We start from the raw sequence: 17,692 nt of genomic DNA, 5'->3' as shown, positions 1-17,692 counted from the left end.
ACAGGTCGTTATACTTTTTAACGTTTAACCTTACCTCCGTCAAAAACTTAGTAAGCTTTCTTCGTGGCCGCCCTCTCAATGAGCCCCGCCTTTCTACGCCCACCGTCCCCCTTCGCCCCTGGCCTTGAGCTCCTTGCTTGAAGTTCCTGAGAGGTCGGGTCGAGCCGTGCGGGATTGCTTTTACACATACAGTATTTATTCGAAGCGGGTCTGTAATATTTTTCAGCCCCGTTTTCTTTGACTGTACCGTTCCTTTCGCACACGGCTTAAGTCGCAATAGAGCCATGGTTCGCAAGAGATTTTTTGGGGTGAACCACTTTTTGGCAGTTTGATTTTGGGGAGTTGCAGTACTTGATTTTCACTTTTATCTGCTCTTATGGTACGGTGATAATACGTTTCACATTTGCAGTGTGATTATAAAGTGCTTGCAAATGGACTGCTGAGAGAAACTGATAGCTGATAGTAATAGTAGCTAAACCTTTGGCAGGATTTTAAAGTCTTCGATTTTTTTCTCAAGTCCCTGGAATTGTTCTGGCCTTGAGTATGTCTTGGAGAGTTTTTAGTGGTATGAAAGTACGTTCAACATGAACATTGCTGGACAACTTAACATCTTGTCTATTCCCTTTTTTGGGAGTACAACACAACCTTTAAGCCACTGACCCTCATTAGATAGGTTTTCTTCTACCGCTATGGATGTGAAACTATCGATTCCTCTTGTCCCAGGAGGGGGGAAAAAGAATTTTGAGTAACTAATTTTGTAAATAAGGAGTACTAGTCTCTCCAAAGGAACCTGAAAAAGCCAACTGTTGATCCTCAAGTAGTTTCTTCTCTATCATTTTCTTTTTCTAGTAAGAATTCAACTGAATTAGACGGTACTCTCTCCCTTTCTTCATTGGCCTAGCACTGGTTTAAAGTAATTTCCTCTATATTTATTTTGCTCTTTATCATTACTTAAAACAATGATATGATAGTACTTTGCTTTAAAACATTAATAATTTTTCTCCATACTTTTAATAGTTTGAGGTAATCAAAATAATGATTCTTGAATTTGACGGAAAGTTCATTTTTTGTAATGATAAATGTAGAACAATCTCCAAAGTGAGTTACTGAGTGAATGAATGTCACGAGTACAAAGCAGCGTGTTTTAAGTGTATGTTAGTATTTAGGAAATGATAAAAGATTTCAAATAAATGGGAAAATAAGTGGTACAGGGATAATTGGTTAGCTACATGAAAAAAATAATTGCTCTATTTTGTATCACATACTGAGAATAAAATTCAAAGGAGACAAAAAATTGGAATAAAATATAGGTGAATGTAAATAGACTTGTAATTCTGTAAATGGAAAGGATTTTCTAAGCACAGCTTAAAATGCTACAACCATAAGGAAAGGTATGAAAATTTTGACCACTGAAAAAAGTTTTCAGTGTACAAAAACAAAACAAAAAAATGAGGGGACAAATAAATTGGGAGAATTTGTAAACTGAAGTCATACCTCACTACTAGTCGTTTTCAGAACTCATCAAACTCCATATATGTTACCTTTTGACCAAGTTCAGCACTTGGTGCTTGCTTGGGGACATGTGTTTCACTTGCTAGAACTTGTGTGAGTCACTAGCCACTTCTCAAGAGAAAATGCTTCATTGTTGGGTATTAGTTGATTTTGGCACTTATCACAAGTTCCAGAACGAATTAATGATGGGTACTGAGATACCAGTGTATTTATTTCATACAAAAGGCTAATAACCTACTGTTCAGAAAATTGTTAACAGAAAACAATGAAATAGATAATGAAAACAAACTCTATTAGTTAAGGCTGCCATGACAAAATACCACAGACTAGATAGCTTATCAGAAATTTATTTTCTCACAGTTCTGGAGTCTAGAAATCTAAGATCAGGGTGTTGATAGGTTTGGTGTCTTCTGAGGCCTTTTTTCTGGATTTTTAGAAAATCTCAGTGTGTACTCACATGGCCTTTCTTATATATGGAAGCATTTCTAATGTTTCTTCTTTTTTTTATAAGATCACCAGTTTCACTGGGTCAGAGCTCCACCCTTATGAACTCATTTAACTTTAATTTCCTCTTGAAAGGCCCCATCTCTGAGTATAGTCACATTGGGGTTTAGCAATTCAACATATGTACTTGGGGGCTAGAGGACACAATTCAGTCCATAATACACACCGCTTAAGCAGAAATACTAATGATCTAAACATGGGAAAAAAGTTTATCCTCACCAGTAGTTAAAGAATGCAGATTTAACGATAATGAAATATTCTTTTTCTGAATTATCCTACAATAAAGGCAGTGGAAATGGAGATATAATTAGATAAAGGTAATTTTGAAAGAAGAGTGGAATCATTCTTGGTGACATTCTATAGTGATAAAAGAGCAGGATAAGACATAGCTGAGTTTGAGGTTTTCAGCCTGGATAATGCAGAATGAATGAGGTTGATAGAATATATTTATTTGTGCAGTTCACAGTGACCTAGTTCTTTGTCAAAGGCAAGGCTGATCCTCTAGCAACCATTTTGAGTAAGATGACTATTTTACACAATTTGATTGGACCCAGAATAGGCACCTCATTCAAGGTGGGCCAATTAGAGGTTTTTGTTTTTGTTTTTAGTATGGAAATTCATATTCACATCAAATTTTAAAAACTCAAGTTTCTTAGATATCGTAACATGGCATACATTCATATATACATATAAAACCTTGTGAGATATGGATTGTCAATTTTTCACAAACCATTTCTAGTAGAGAAGAAGAAAATGTCAGTGTGCAGAGAAAAGGAAGGATGATGAGAGACAGGATATCATACATTCAGAGAGGAACAGAGATGAGATAGAGGAAGAGTCCAGAGGTAATTCCAATCTCTGTTTCTGGAATTTTCCTTACGCCTGCTTTCATTCTTGCCCTGTAGTTCTAAAAAATATTTGTATCCTTATTGTAAAATCTGTCCCTCTTTTTTGCATAAGTTACTTGACTCAGTTTTATATTATCTTAAAATTAAGAATATTAACTGAAAATAGTGTATAATAGAGAAGAATTCCAACCTCTCATATAGCTTTCAGCCTAAAGGACTTATAGAGCTCCCCACAAAGTGAATCATTGGATGCACAACTCAGAGCTTCACCCTTTGAGAAAATTTCGCTCTTCATGGTCATTCAAGGACACTCAGGGATCTGATGCTGTCATGCAGATGCCTTCCATTTCTTTTTACTTTTTAAAGATTTTATTTATTTACTTTTAGAGAGAGGGGAAGGGAGAAAGAAAGAGAGGGAGAGAAACATCAGTGTGTGCTTGCCTCTCATGTGCCCCCAACTGGGGACCTGGCCTGCAACCCAGGCATGTATCCTCACTGGGAGTCAAACCTGCGACGCTTTGGTTTTCAAGCCATCTCTCACTCAACTGAACCACACCAGCCAGGTCATGCCTTCTGTTTCTAACTGTAACCTGCTTATCCAGCCAACCCATTTGTAAACCTATCCATAAAAGTTCAGGGTTTTTCCTCTTTGTTTAGCTGATCATACAAGAACCCCCATATAACCATTGGTGAGAGCTGAGAACAATGTTCTAGTGTAACCTTGGTGGGTGCCGTGGGACTCTGGATTACCTGCTCATCCAGCTTGCTTATATGTCCTCTTATCTTGCTCATGCTTGGTGTCCTAGATGTAGTATTTTCATCTTTTGATGGGTTTCTGTTTCATCTTTTGATGAACTGTCTGCCTGTACAGCTTGGAGTGTCTGACAGGACCCATCTTATCCTGGGCAATTCCAAATATCTCAAAGAAAATTTAGAGGAGAATGGAGCAATATATTCTATATGCTGAGTGAAAAAAAATAGCCTAGAAGTAGGTATTAAACTGAATCTCAAGAATGATGGGAAAATGGATATATTTTCAGACATACAAAGACTTAAGGGAATGTACCATCTATAGACTCTCACTAAAATATCATGCCAGGGCCTATCTACTGGTGTGGCTCAGTTGGTTGGGCATCGTCTACAAATCAAAAGGTCTCTGGTTTGATTCCTGGGCATATGCCTGGGTTGTAGATTTGGTCCCTGTTGGGGCATGTATGGAAAGCAATCACTTGATGCTTCTCTCTCACATTCATGTTTCTTTCCCTCTCTTTCTCCCTCCCTTCCCTACTCTCTAGAATGAAAAAAATATTTTAAAAAATATTTTCATAGTGTATGCCTCTGTAATACTAGTGAGTCCAAGAGAAAGGAGTGGTGTAGGAGAAATAACAATTATCACAGAAATTGGTAACAAATCCAGAAATTTAATTACTTATGAAAATGATTTCTTGTTTGTATGTGAGTGGTTAAATAAAAACAAACTAAAAAAAAAGCTCTAGATATTTATGACAAAGGAGAGACATTCTTTGCATTTGGCTAAAGAATATTAAGGTCCTTATATAAAAAGAAGCTAGAGATACTGAATTGCTTTAGACTTTATCATAATATTTTGTAGTTATTTATGTATGGAAATATATATCAGTAAACAAATCAGAGGCAGAAAAGAAGGCTCAAGAAGTAGGAGAAAGATTTAAATAAGACAATGTTATAAAGCCAGTGGATGTTAAATTTTTTGAGAAGGGAAAGGTGGTTAATAATGTCAAATGCGCTTTTCATGAAGATGGCGCCCAAAGCAAAGAAGGAAGCCCCTGCCCCTCCCAAAGCCTAAGTCAAGGCAAAAGCTTTGAAGGCAAAGAAAACAATGCTAAAAGGCGCCCACAGCCACAAAAAGAAGATCTGCACGTCACCCACCTTCAGGAGGCCTAAGACACTGCTGCTCCGAAGGCAGCCTAAATATCCTCAGAAGAGCGCCCCCAGGAGAAACAAGCTTGGCCACTATGCCATCATCAAGTTCCCCCTGACTACTGAGTCAGCCATGAAGAAGATAGGAGACAACAATACACTTGTGTTCATTGTGGATGTCAAGGCCAACAAGCACCAGATCAAACAGGTTGTGAAGAAGCTGTATGATATTGATGTGGCCAAGGTCAACACCTTGATCAGGTACTGTCAGGGGAGAAGAAGGAATATGTTTGACTGGCTCCAGACTATGATGCTTTGGATGTTGCCAACAAAATTGGGATAATCTAAACTGAGTCCAGCTGGCTAATTCTAAATGTAAAAATTTTATACTAAAAAAAAGTCAAATGCTACAAACAGTTTAAAAATTTAAAGATGGAAATATGTTTATTAAATATAATATTCTACCAAACGATAGAAATAATCCAAATGTGTAGCAACTGAAGACACAAAATGAGGCATATTCATATAGTGGAATATCATCATTCAGCCGTAAAACGACATGAGGTACTGATACATGCTACAACTTGTAAAAACCATGAAAATTTATGTTAAGTGAAAGAAGTTAGCCACAAAGGACCACATATTGTATGAGACCATCCATGTGAAAATCCAGAATAGGACAATTCGTAAAGACAGAAAATAGATTAGTGGTTTCTTAAGGTGGTAGAGAAGGTAGGGGGATAGAGAGTGATAGCTAAAGGGTACAAGGTTTCTTTTAGGGTGATAAAAAATATGCCATGGTGATAGTTACTTCAATCTGTGAATACACTAAAAACCCTTGCATTGTATACTTTGGTAAACTGTAATTGTATTTGATATAGCTCAATCAAAATGTTTCAAAAAAGAAAAAAAATTATTAGTGACCTTCAAAGAATTGTTTCACTGGGACCTGCATGACAAAGGGTTAAGGGATGAGCATGCTAGTAGAAAAAGTAGGAAAAGATAAGAATTTGTTAATAATATCTGAAATGAGGTGGTTGTTGTTTGAAAAAGTAATTGGTTTTAGGGGTCCAGAAATGACAGTAGATAAGATCCTACCTTATCTCACAAATACCCCGGTTACTGGAAATAGCTCTCCATCTTGTGTTTACTCATTATTTTCAGGTGTGTTTATTACTTTCTTACAGGTTACAGATGTTTATCTTCTGGTCTCTTAAATGATGTGGATAGAACAGAATAGTGGGCATAGGGTGTGTTGTGTCTATGGAGGCTTCTGCCAAACGTATTTGCTTGTTTCCCCAGGGCACCTTACAGGGAGTTCCAGAGTATAATGATTATATCTTCACCTTGAAAGTTACAAATTAATCCAGAAAAAGTATTCTCAAGTATATCTCTACACTCTGAGGTGAAATAAACAAGATTGCCTCCCTACTATATCATCTTGTTGTTGGGCTGAGCTGTCCTACATTTTGCCTCTGGATTGGAAACCACCTGACTCTGTATATGTACTTGACTGACCTCTTGGACACTTCAATATTTCAGGTAAGCTTTTGATTTAAATCTTTTTTTACTTTACTAATTTTCTCCCTAATCCATTTTGTTATTACTGGTTTCCTTTGATATTATCTGGCTTATTATTCTTAGCGTTCACATGTTTGCCTGCATAATGTAACTACTTATATTTTAATTGCTTAGGCAAAGAACTGGATGTTCCTTTTAATTAGTGAAGAAGTAATATTTTATAAATGAAGCTATTATAGTAATAGTAATGATTATTAGTTGTAATTATATCTTAACTGACTTACATTATTTGTATCCAAGAAAGTAAGAAATATTTGACAGCTCATTTGTAAATTTAAGCTGTAAAACTGACTTGGGTAAAGACTGCTTCTTCTTGATATTAATTCCCTTTGAAAACAGTGGATTAGACATGGCTTTGACAATAGATATTTTGATCTTCAAATATTATTTAATTTCAAATTCTAGTACTGTATAAGCTAATAGGACATTGCAGCTACCTCAGTGACTTAGAGAGGAAATCTTATTTAATTTGTTGAGTTTTCCAGAAGAGATGGTCATTTATACCACAACATCATGGTGAAGTTGTTACAGATAAGAAAGGGCTACTTACATAAATTGTTTTTCCTCTAAAGAATACTTATTAAGTACTTTTTAAAAAAAATCATTGTAACATCTTGGTTGAATGATAATCATTAGAGCTGTAACAGGGTACACACAGTGAGGTAGATGTAAATAAATTATTAAAATTGTCCGACAAAAAAATGATATCCAAAATTGTGATAAAGTAAAAGAGAAAATGCCATGGGAAAGAAAATATGGAATTTGGAAGCTAGAAGAAACATAGTCTTCTGTTACAGATGAACAAACTAGAACAAACCTGGAAGTTTTTACAGTTATGTGTCCCAGGTTATGGAGCAGAGACAGTCTAATGCTTTTTCCACTGTGCCATGCTGCCTCCTAGTGATCAATGATTATTTGACTATATACAGGCCTATTGCTGCTCACGTCTAGCCTCCTTTGGCTCCTGTAACACTCTATTCTTACTCTACTTCCTTCTCTCTGGTCACTTTTTACTGCAGGTTTCAGACTTCTCCTTTCCTATGACTGACTCAGTCCTCAGCCTACTTCTTTTCTCTTTACATTTGCAGTTACCTTCATTCATTCAGTTTTCACCTCTACTGACTCAATTTTCTTATTTGTAAAAAGAGAGAACTAGAGTACCTTCTTTTTAATTTTAAAAGCAAAGTCAATGACAATACAAAATGATGGATGTTATAAATATCTTATCTTGTTATTTATTTTATGTTTTAATCCTCACCCAAGTATATGTTCATTGATTTTTAGAGACAGAAAGGGTGAGAAAGAGACAGTGAGAAACATCAATGAACAATAATCAATTGGTTGCCTCCTGTACTGGGAATCAAACCCACAGCCTAGGTATATGCCCTGATTGGGAATCTAACCTACAACTTTTTGGTGACACTGCAACCAACTGAACCACCTGACTATGGCATAAATGTCTTATTTTAAAAACCAGCATTGTCTGAGCAAATACCTCAGCAAAGAAGATATACAGATGGTAAGTAAGCATATGAAAAGATGTTCAACATCAGCCCTGGTAGGGTAGGTCAGTTGGTGAGAGCACCAAGGATGCATGCTTGATTTCCAGTCAGGGCACATGCAAGAAGCAACAAATGAATGCATAAATAAATAGAACAACAATTTGATGTCTCTCTTACTCTCTCCCTTCCCCTCTCACTCTAAAAATCAATTAAACTTTTTAAAATTTAAAATATGCACATACTTTAATTGTTTTGTTGCTTATGCTATTACAGTTGTCCCACTTTTTCCTCCTTTGCCTCCTCCCTGCAGCCATCCCCCCACTTCCATAGTCAATCCCCACACTGTTGTCCATGTCTGTAGGTTCTTCATGTATGTTCTTTGACTAATTCCTTCACCCTCTTTCAATCAGTTTCCACTTCCCCAGTACCCTTTTATAGCTGTCAGTCTATTATATGATTCCATGCCTCTGGTTCTATTTTGCTCATTAGTTTATTCTGTTCATTAGATTCTTCATATAAGTAAGATCATATATTTATCTTACATGGACTGACCTATTTAGCTTAGCAAAACAGTCTGTATTTTCATCCATGCTGTTGTGAAGAGTAGGAGTCCTTCTTCCTTTCTGCTGTGTAATATTCCATTATGTAAATGTACCACAGTTTTTTGATCCACTCATTTTTGATGGGTAATTAGGCTGTTTCCAGCACCTGGGCTATTATAAATAACACTGCACTGAACATTGGGGTGCACAGGTTCTTTTCAATAGGTGTTTTATGATTCTTAGGGTAAAATCCCAACAATAGAATTGGCGGGTCAAAAGGTAGTTCCATTTTAAGTTTTCTGAGGAAATTCCATACCGTTTTCCACAGCAGCCATACCAGTCTGCATTCCCACATTCCCACATTCCCACCAACAGTGCACTAGGAGTCCCTCTTCTCCACATCCTCAGTAGCTCTTGTTTGTTGATTTGTGAATGATGGCCATTCTGACTGGTGTGAAGTGGTATCTCATTGTGGTTTTAATTTGCATCTCTCTGATGGCTAGTGATGCTGACCATCCTTTCATATGCCTCTGGGCCCTCTGTATGTCCTCCTTGGAGAAGTGTCTGTTCAGGTCCTTTGCCCATTTTGAATTGGATTATTTGTCTTCCTGGTGTTGAGTTGTGTGAGTTCTTTGTATATTTTGGAGATGAAATCTTTGTTTGATATATTTTTTGTTGGCAAATATGTTCTCTAATACAGTCAGTTCCCTTTTCACTTTGATGATGGTTTCTTTAGCTATGCAGAAGCTTTTTAATTTGATGTAGTCCCTTGTTATTTTTTCCTTTATTTCCCTTGCCCTAGGAGATATATTTGCAAAACATATTGCTATGTGGGATATCTGAAATGTTAATGCCTATGTTTCCTGCTAGGATTTTTATGGTATCACAACTTATATTTAAGTCTTTTACCCATTTTGAGTTTACTGTGGTGTATGGTATAAGTTGGCTGTCTATTTTCATTTTTTTTGCATGTACCAGTCCAGTTCTCCAAACACCATTTATTAAATAGGCTATTTTTACCCCATTATATGCTTATGCCCCCTTTGTCAAGCATTAATTGACCATAAGGACCTGGATTTATTACTGGGTTGTCTATTCTGTTCCATTGATGTATGCATCTGTTCTTATGTGAATATCAGACTGTTTTGATTACAGTAGCCTTGTAATAGAGTTTGGTATCAGGTTTTGTGATCTCTCTAACTTTGTTCTTCTTTCTGAAAATTGCTGAGGCTTTTCAGGGTATTTTTTGGTTCCATATACATTTTTGGAATATTTGTTCTAGATCTGTGAAATATGCCATTGGTACTTTAATAGGAATTGGGTTGAACCTATAGATTGCTTTGGGTGGTATGGGCATTTTAATGATGTTAATTCTTCCAATCCATGAATATGGTATATTTCATGGTATGCTTCAATTTATTTGTGTCGTCCTCAATGTCTCTCTTCAGTGTTCTATCATTTTCAGAATACTAAAGGAGGTCTTTTACCTCCTTGGTTAAATTTACTCCTAGGTACTTTATTTATTTATTTAGCTATAATAAACAGGATTTTTTTCTTAGTTTCTCTCTCTGATAGTTCATTGTTGGTGTACAAAAATGCCATTAATTTGTGAATATTGACTTTGTATCCTGCTACTTTGCTGAATTCACTTATTAGGTCAAATAGTTTCTTGGTAGAGTTTATAGGGCTTTCTATGTACACTATCATGTCATCTGCAAATAATAACAATTTTACTTCCTCTTTTCCAGTTTGGATGCCTTTTATTTCTTTTTCTTGTCTGATCACTGTGGCTAGGATGTCCAGTACTATGTTGAATAAGAGTGGTGAAAGCAGACACCCTTGTCTTGTTTCTGATCTTAAGGGAAGAGCTTTTAGTTTTTGCCCATTTAGTATGATGTTGGCAGTAGGTTTTTCATATATGGCCTTTTTTTATGTGGAGGTATGCTCCCTGTATTCCCACTTTGCTGAGTGTTTTCATCATAAATGGGTGCTGGATTTTATCAAGTGCTTTTTCTGCATATATTGATATCATCATGTAATTTTTGTCTTTCCTTTTGTTTATGTCATGTATTAGGTTTATTGATTTGTGAATGTTGTACCATCCTTGCATCTCTGGAATAAATCTCACTTGAGCGTGGTGTAGTATCTTTTTAATGTATCATTGGATCCACTTTGGTAGTATTTTGTTGAGGATTTTACTATCTATGTTCATCAAAGATATTGGCCTATAATTTCTTTGTTGTAACTTGACCTGGTTTTGGGATTAGGATAATACTGGCCTTGTAAAAAGGGTATGGGAGTCTTCCCTCTTCTTGAATTTTTGGGAATAGTTGAGAAGGATAGGTGTTAGCTTTTCTTTGAATGTTTGGTAAAATTTGCTTGCGAAGCCAGCTGGTCCGTGGCTTTTCTGTGCTGGGAGTTTTTTTTAATTACTGCTTTCATTTTGATAGTTGTTATGGGTCTATTCAGGTTTTCTGTTTCTTTCTGATTCAGACTTTGAAGATTGTTTGTTTCTAGAAATTTATCCATATTGCCCAGGTTGTCCTATTTCTTGACATATAGTTACTCATAGTAATTTCTTTTTTTATAACTTTTTTTTATTGATTGTTGTTCAAGTACAGTTTTCTGCCTTTTACCCTCGTAGTAATTTCTTACAATCCTTTGTATTTCTGTGGTATCAGTTGTTACTTCTCCTCTTTCATTTCTAATTTTTTTATTTGAGTCCTCTCTCTTTTTTCTTGATGAACCTGGTTAAAGAGATGTCAATTTTGTTTATCTTTTCAATGAACCAGTTCCTGGATTCATTGATTCTTTTAATTGTCTTTTTAGTCTCTATGTCATTTAATTGTGGCATGATTTTGATTATTTGCTTCCATATGCTCCTTCTAGGCTTTGTTTGTTTTTGTTCCTCTACTTTTAAATGCAGGGTTAGGTTCTTTATTTGAGATTTTCTATCTTCTTTATGTAGGTCTGTACTTCTATGAATTTTTCCCTCAGGACTGCCTTTGCTGTGTCCCATAGATTTTTGGTTGTTGTGTGTTCATTTTCATTTTTTTCTAGATATTTTTTGGTTTCCTTGATATCATTATTATCCCATTCATTTATTTAATAACATGTTAGTCAGCCTTTGTGTATTTGAACGTTTTTGAGTTTTTTTGTTGAGGTTGGTTTCTAGTCTCAAGACATTGTGATCTGAGATGTTGCTGGATATTATTTTAATTTTTTTGAAATTTTTAAGGCTTATTTTGTGCCCTACTATGTAGTCTATTTTAGGAAATGATCCATGTGCATTTGAGAAAAATGTATGGTTTGCTTCTTTGGGGTAAAGTGTTCTGTAAATATCAGTTAAGTCCATTTTGATCTAGAATGTCATTCAATGCCGCAAAACTCTTGCTGATTTTTTTTGTTTGGATGATCTATCCATTGTTGACAGTGTACTGTTAAAATCCCCTACAATGACTGTATTGCTGTCTGTCTTTTTCTTAAATTCCTCTGAGATTTTCTTCATATATTTAATAGGTGCTCCTATATTTGGTGCATATACATTTAAAGAGTTATATTCTCTCATTGGAGTACTGCCTTAAGCATTATGTAGTGGCCTTCTTTGCATCTTGTTGTACTTTTGTTTTGAAGTCTCTTTTCTCTGATATAAGTATTGGCACCCAACCTTTCTTTTCTTCATGTCCATTTGGATGGAATATTTTTCCATCCCTTCACTTCCAGCCTGTGTATATTTTTCATGTTGAGGTTAGTCTTATAGACAGCATTTTTGTGGGTCATATTTTCTTATCCATTCAGCTACCGTATGTCTTTTGATTGGCACATTTAATCCATTTACATTTAAGGTTATTATTGATAGGTACTTATTCATTGACATTTTCCCCTTTGTAGGTACCTGTGTTCCTCTCTCTCTATTTATTCTTTTTCTTAAAGCAGTCCCTTAAGCATCTCTTGCAGTGCTGGTTTGGTGGAGATGTACTCTTTTTGCCTTCTTTTGTCTGGGAAGCTCTTTATTTTGCTTTCCATGTTAAATTAGAGCCTTGCTGAATACAGTTGTCTTGGTTGCAGGTCCTTGCTTTTCATTACTTGGTGTACTCCATGTCAATCCCTTCTGGCTTTTAGTGTTTCTTTTGAGAAACCATCTCATAGGCTTATTGGAGCTCCCTTGTATGTTACTAGCTATTTCTCCCTTGCTGCCTTAAAATTTTTTCTTTGTCTTTAAATACTGCAGTTTTAATTTTAATGTGTTTGGAGTGGACCTCTTGTAGTTCATCTTGATTGGGACCTTCTGTGCTTCCTGGGCCTACATGAATTTTTCCTTCATCAAGTTAGGGAAGTTTGTGTCATTCTTATAAACAGGTTTTCTATACATTGCTCTTTTGCTTCTCTTTCCATATCCCTATGATTCAAATATTGTCACATTTCATGTCCCAAAGATCTTTTAAACTCTCCTCGTCCTTCTTGAATCCTTTTTCATTTTGTTGCTCTGACTGGGTGTTTTTTTCTGCCTTGGCTTCCAACTCGCTTATTCAATCCCCTGCTTCATCTAACTTGCTTTTAATTCCTTCTAGTATAATCTTCACTTCAGATATTGCATTTTTATTTCCAACTTATTCTTATTCAAGTTTTCTATGTCTTTTTTCATGCTGATGTGTTTCTCACAAGTTCCTTGAGCATCCTATAACCATTATTTTGAACTCTATGTCTGATAAACTGCTTGCCTTGATTTCATTTAGCTCTTTTTCTGGAAATGACTCCCTTTCTTCCATTTGGAGGTTATTTCTTTGTCTCCCCATTTTAGCTGTCTCTTTATGTTTGTTTCTATGTATGAGATTGATCTGCTTTGACTCTCTATCTTGTGGAGTGACCTTATGTGTTGGGAATCCTGTGGGACCCAGTGGTAGAGACTCCTTTATGTCCTGGTCTGGATGTCTAGGAATGTCCTTTGTTTGGGTTATGTGTATCTCTTATTGTAATTTGGATCTTAATTGTTATTGGCCCATTTGTTGGGAGCTCCCCTCTGGCTGGCTGACTAGGAGGCTCAACCCCTACCACATATTGTATGCTATTGTGTAGGAAAACAACACCAAAACACCAAAACATGCAGCTCCCCCATTCACAACAGCAGTAAAGAAAGCAAAGAGAGCAAAGACGAGGGAAATGGAATAGCAGAGAAAGGGGAAAAAGAAAAAGAATATGAGAAGACCATAGGAAAGAAAAGTGATTATGAGGTCAAAAAAGGGCAAGAAAACTAACCCTGTATTTTGCCATGTATAATGCATACTTTTTTGCCCAAATTTTTGAGGGAAAAATAAGGATGCATATTATACATGGGTAGTACCTGAAATACCTTGTATCTGTTCTTGTATTTTGTAATTATTTATTACATAAAATTCCTTGTATCATAATATGTTTGAAAATAAATGCTAAAATTCCTTTATAATACAAAAACCAAAATATCTAAATATAAAAAAATAAAAATTGAATTGAAAAATTAAAACAAAAGATTTTTTTCCTGAAAGTTTGGGCTAAAAATGTGGATGCACATTACACACAGCAAAATACGATACTACTAATGAATTGAAGGAGAAAAATAGGGAACAGGAACACAGAAAAAGTAACAAAAATAATAAAAGCAGAGAAGAAGGGGACAATGGAGTAATCAAAGATAAGAGTAAAATAGGAGATATGAAAGTAAAATTAGAGCACCAAAAAATAAAAGAAGAAAAATAGATAAAAATAATAATAAAAAGGTTATGAAAAAGAAAAATAGCAAAAGTAATGAAAAAAGAACCAAGTGGGTTGTCTCAGGAGAGTTTAGATCTTACCTGCTGGTTTCTCCCTTAGGATACCCCTCTGATGTCTGAGTTTGGTGTAAGCCAATATCAGATGCTGTCCATGTCTGGCCCTTGGCAGCCTCTTTGAAGCTACAAGCAATCCAGTTTGTGGCTGATTCCTCCAGACTTGGCTGCTTCCAGGTGGGCCATGCTGCTCTGCAAAGCTGTCTTTTTTCAGCACTGGGTCCAATGGTATGTCAACAAATTTCCCAAGTCACTGAAAGATCCACTTCTGCCTGTCTCTGCCTGCTGGCCTGCTGTCAATATTAGACTAGTTGCAGACCAGACTATTTCTGAGAGGGCTTGTGGCAGAAACAGGGAGCTGTGATTCCTGGATCTCCCATGGCAAGTGCCTTGGAAACTTCAGGGAAGATGATGGATGTGTTCCCCTTCCTCCAAGCCATTAGTTTGAGTCTGTCCAGGATTATTTCCCCCTATTTGGCAAGGGCAGCCTCTAGTAGGCCTCTAGAACCCAGATTTTGGGGCCACCAGAGGATGGTACTTCTATGGCTCTCCTATGAGGGGGAAGCACCAGTCTGTGTATTCCAGCAAAGTGTATGGATTGGCTGGGCCCTACAGCCAGTCTCTGATAACCCCTTAGTTTGTGTATGTTGTTGTCTCCTCAGCAAGATGCAGGATGGGAGAAAAGAAAGAAAAAAAATACCCAAATAAAGCACCAACACAGCAAAACTGAAAAAAGAACCAAAAAAGTGCAAGGTGGAATGAATAGTATTTCAGAGGGTGTGGTGAGGGGAATTCCAGAGGGTGGAGGGAGCAGTATCCCACAGAGTAAGGTGATTCATTTTACCCTGGGAGGGGCTAGCTCTTCTCAAGAAAGATGGCTACTGTGGAGCTCAGGTATATCTAGGCCCAGAAAATCCCACAGTAGCTCCTCCAAGTCTCTCTCCAGTGCTTCCCACTCTAGACTGCCCTCACGCAACTCCAGTCCAAATGGCTTTCCCTCTCCAGGGTCCCAAGGTGCGTAACCACAAACTCAAAGTCTGTACTTTGCCCCTTTAAGAAATAGAAAAAGGATGGTGCGTTTTCATCTTTCCCTAGCAGAGTGAGCTCCCAGGGCCTTTCACTGCTGGATGCCACATGGTGGGCCCATCTTGGTGCTGGCTCTCTGTGCTTGGGGGCCTGGCCCGTGGTCCTGGCTTCACTCCTCTCAAGGGGAAACTCCCACAGCGGTGCCACCACCTGGACCCACTGCCCTGCCTTCTTGGCCTACCTCCTGCGTGTGCCACTCCAGCCCCTTCAAGTTGTCTCTGCCCTTCCTACAGGTATAGGTGTGATTTTTTGGGCAGTCTTTGGTGTGAAATCTCTTTTTTCAGGCAGCCTTTGGTTTAACTGCAATGACTATTCTCTTTATTTCCAGTTTGTTTCTGTGGAGCAGTGCATGATATATTCTCCTACTTCACTGCCATCTTCCTAAAACAATTTTTAAAAAGATATTCAACATTGTATGTCCTGAGGGAGTTGCAGATTAAACAACAAGATATCTCTGCATGTGTGTTAGAATGGCCAAAATCCAAAACTCTGAAAGCACCAAATGTTGGTAAGAATGTGAAGCAACAGGAACTTAGTCATTGTTCATGGGAATATAAAATGGTATAGACACATAGAGTATACAAAACCAAGGGTAAAACCTAATGTAAACTAAGGACTTTTTGTGATTATGATGTGTCAGTGTAGGTTGGTTCATCAATTATAACAAACTTACCACTGTGGAGTTAGGTATCAACCATAGGAGAGTTTGTGTTTGGGAGAAGATGGTATATGGGGACTCTGTTCTTTTTATTCAATTTTGTTGTGTGTCTAAAATTGCTCTGAAATGTAGTTGATTAATTAAACCAAAATAAAAACAGCATTGTATTTAAAAAAGACAATGATATTTTAAGTAAAATGACATTCATTATCAAGATATATGGAAGTTGTGCCATGGCTGGCGTGGCTCGGTTGTTTGGAGAGTCCTACTGTAAACACAAAGGTCAGGACATGTGCCTGGGTTGCAGATTCAGTCCCTGGTTGAGGCACATATGGAAGGTAACCCATCAATGTTTCTCTCACACTGTTGTTTCTCTCCCTTTCTCTCTCTTTCCTTCCTCTCTCTCTAAAGTCAATAGGCATGTCCGTAGGTGAGGATTAAAAAAAAGATATATGAGCTGTGAAATTTTATCTCCCTTGAGTGTCAGTTGCTTTATTTTAAAAATTAAACACACATATTTATATTTCAGAAAATATTATAGACATACTTAGGGAACCATCTTCTTTTAGAAAAATACCTTAAGAAACTTCCATGAGTGTAGATGGTGAAGGCTTCAGAATGAGGTCTGAAGGAGACTGCAATACAAAGAGAGAACTAAAGAGTTATGCAAAAAGAAGTGAACATAGGTATGGGAGGAGGAATGCCAGAAAGAAAAACAAGGATGGAATTAGAGAAAAGGCCATACAATATAGATAAGAGGTTGGATTTTGTAGAGGATAGAAAAATTCCCTGGTGGCATATAGTCAAGAACTTGAAAGACTAGAGACATCTAATTATGCTATTTAGTTGTTGGCCTTTTAACAACATAACAACTCACAACATTGTATTATCTGTGTCATTTTGGGGAAATCAAGGAAAGAACCACTTTATAGGACAAGGAGAAGCAAGCATCTGTAAGAGCTGAGGGATGTGATATCAAAGAGTTCAACAGAAGTAGAAGCAGCACTTTACTATGAGAATTATAGTATGTAGGATTAAGGGCAATGGTATTTTTCACAGGAGACTTTCTCAAAGAGAAGATGAGGTTGCAAAAGATTAACCCAAGGAGGCTTAAGGTTAGATATATAACATTCTGAAAATGGCAATACAACTGAAGAAAAAAACAGTATTCTCTCAGAAATGTGTTTATAAAACTCAGAATCAGGAATACTTACTAACAATGTATGCAAGTGCTCCTGAGATGCAATGGATACAAAAATAGAGAAAAAAACATAGCCAATGACTGGTGTCATTGGATCTACATTTTTCTACTATCATAGTTAACATCCTTCTAGACAGCTGTCTTGTTTGCATCCAGACTTTCCTACTCCAACCAATTGCATAAATTCAATGCCCCAAGGTGGTCTTTCATATCAAAATGAAGTTTCAAGTTTGTGAACTTCAAAGTTTCTTATGAGATATATCAGCATTTAACCTAAATAATCTTTTGATGTGCCTTTGGAATGTTTATATCACATACCTCTAACAATTTTATCTATACTTCATAGCCAGCTCACTAGTCACCTACCTTTGAAGAAAACACTCCACTTTTATCTTGATCACTTTAAGCTCTGTCCTTTCCCTAATTGCAATCAATTTCTGTTTGTGCAGAAATATCAGAGAATGAAATAATTCTGAATATTTGAACAACATGGCTGATTTAACATAAGTAGCCTGCATGAATTATCAGCCTTAAATGAGTTATTTTATAATATTATTC

At 36.6% G+C, this 17,692-nt stretch overlaps 1 pseudogene; it reads left to right on the top strand.

Moving 5' to 3' along the window:
* The first annotated feature begins 4,641 nt into the window (after positions 1 to 4,641).
* LOC123822177 lies at positions 4,642 to 5,162 on the top strand (annotated as a pseudogene).
* Positions 5,163 to 17,692: the final 12,530 nt, after the last annotated feature.

This window comes from Phyllostomus hastatus, unplaced genomic scaffold (assembly GCF_019186645.2).
Source record: "Phyllostomus hastatus isolate PE091 unplaced genomic scaffold, TTU_PhHast_1.1 phas_contig_40, whole genome shotgun sequence".
NCBI classification, from domain to species: domain Eukaryota; kingdom Metazoa; phylum Chordata; class Mammalia; order Chiroptera; family Phyllostomidae; genus Phyllostomus; species Phyllostomus hastatus.
This window is presented reverse-complemented; position numbering and strand designations above follow the sequence as displayed.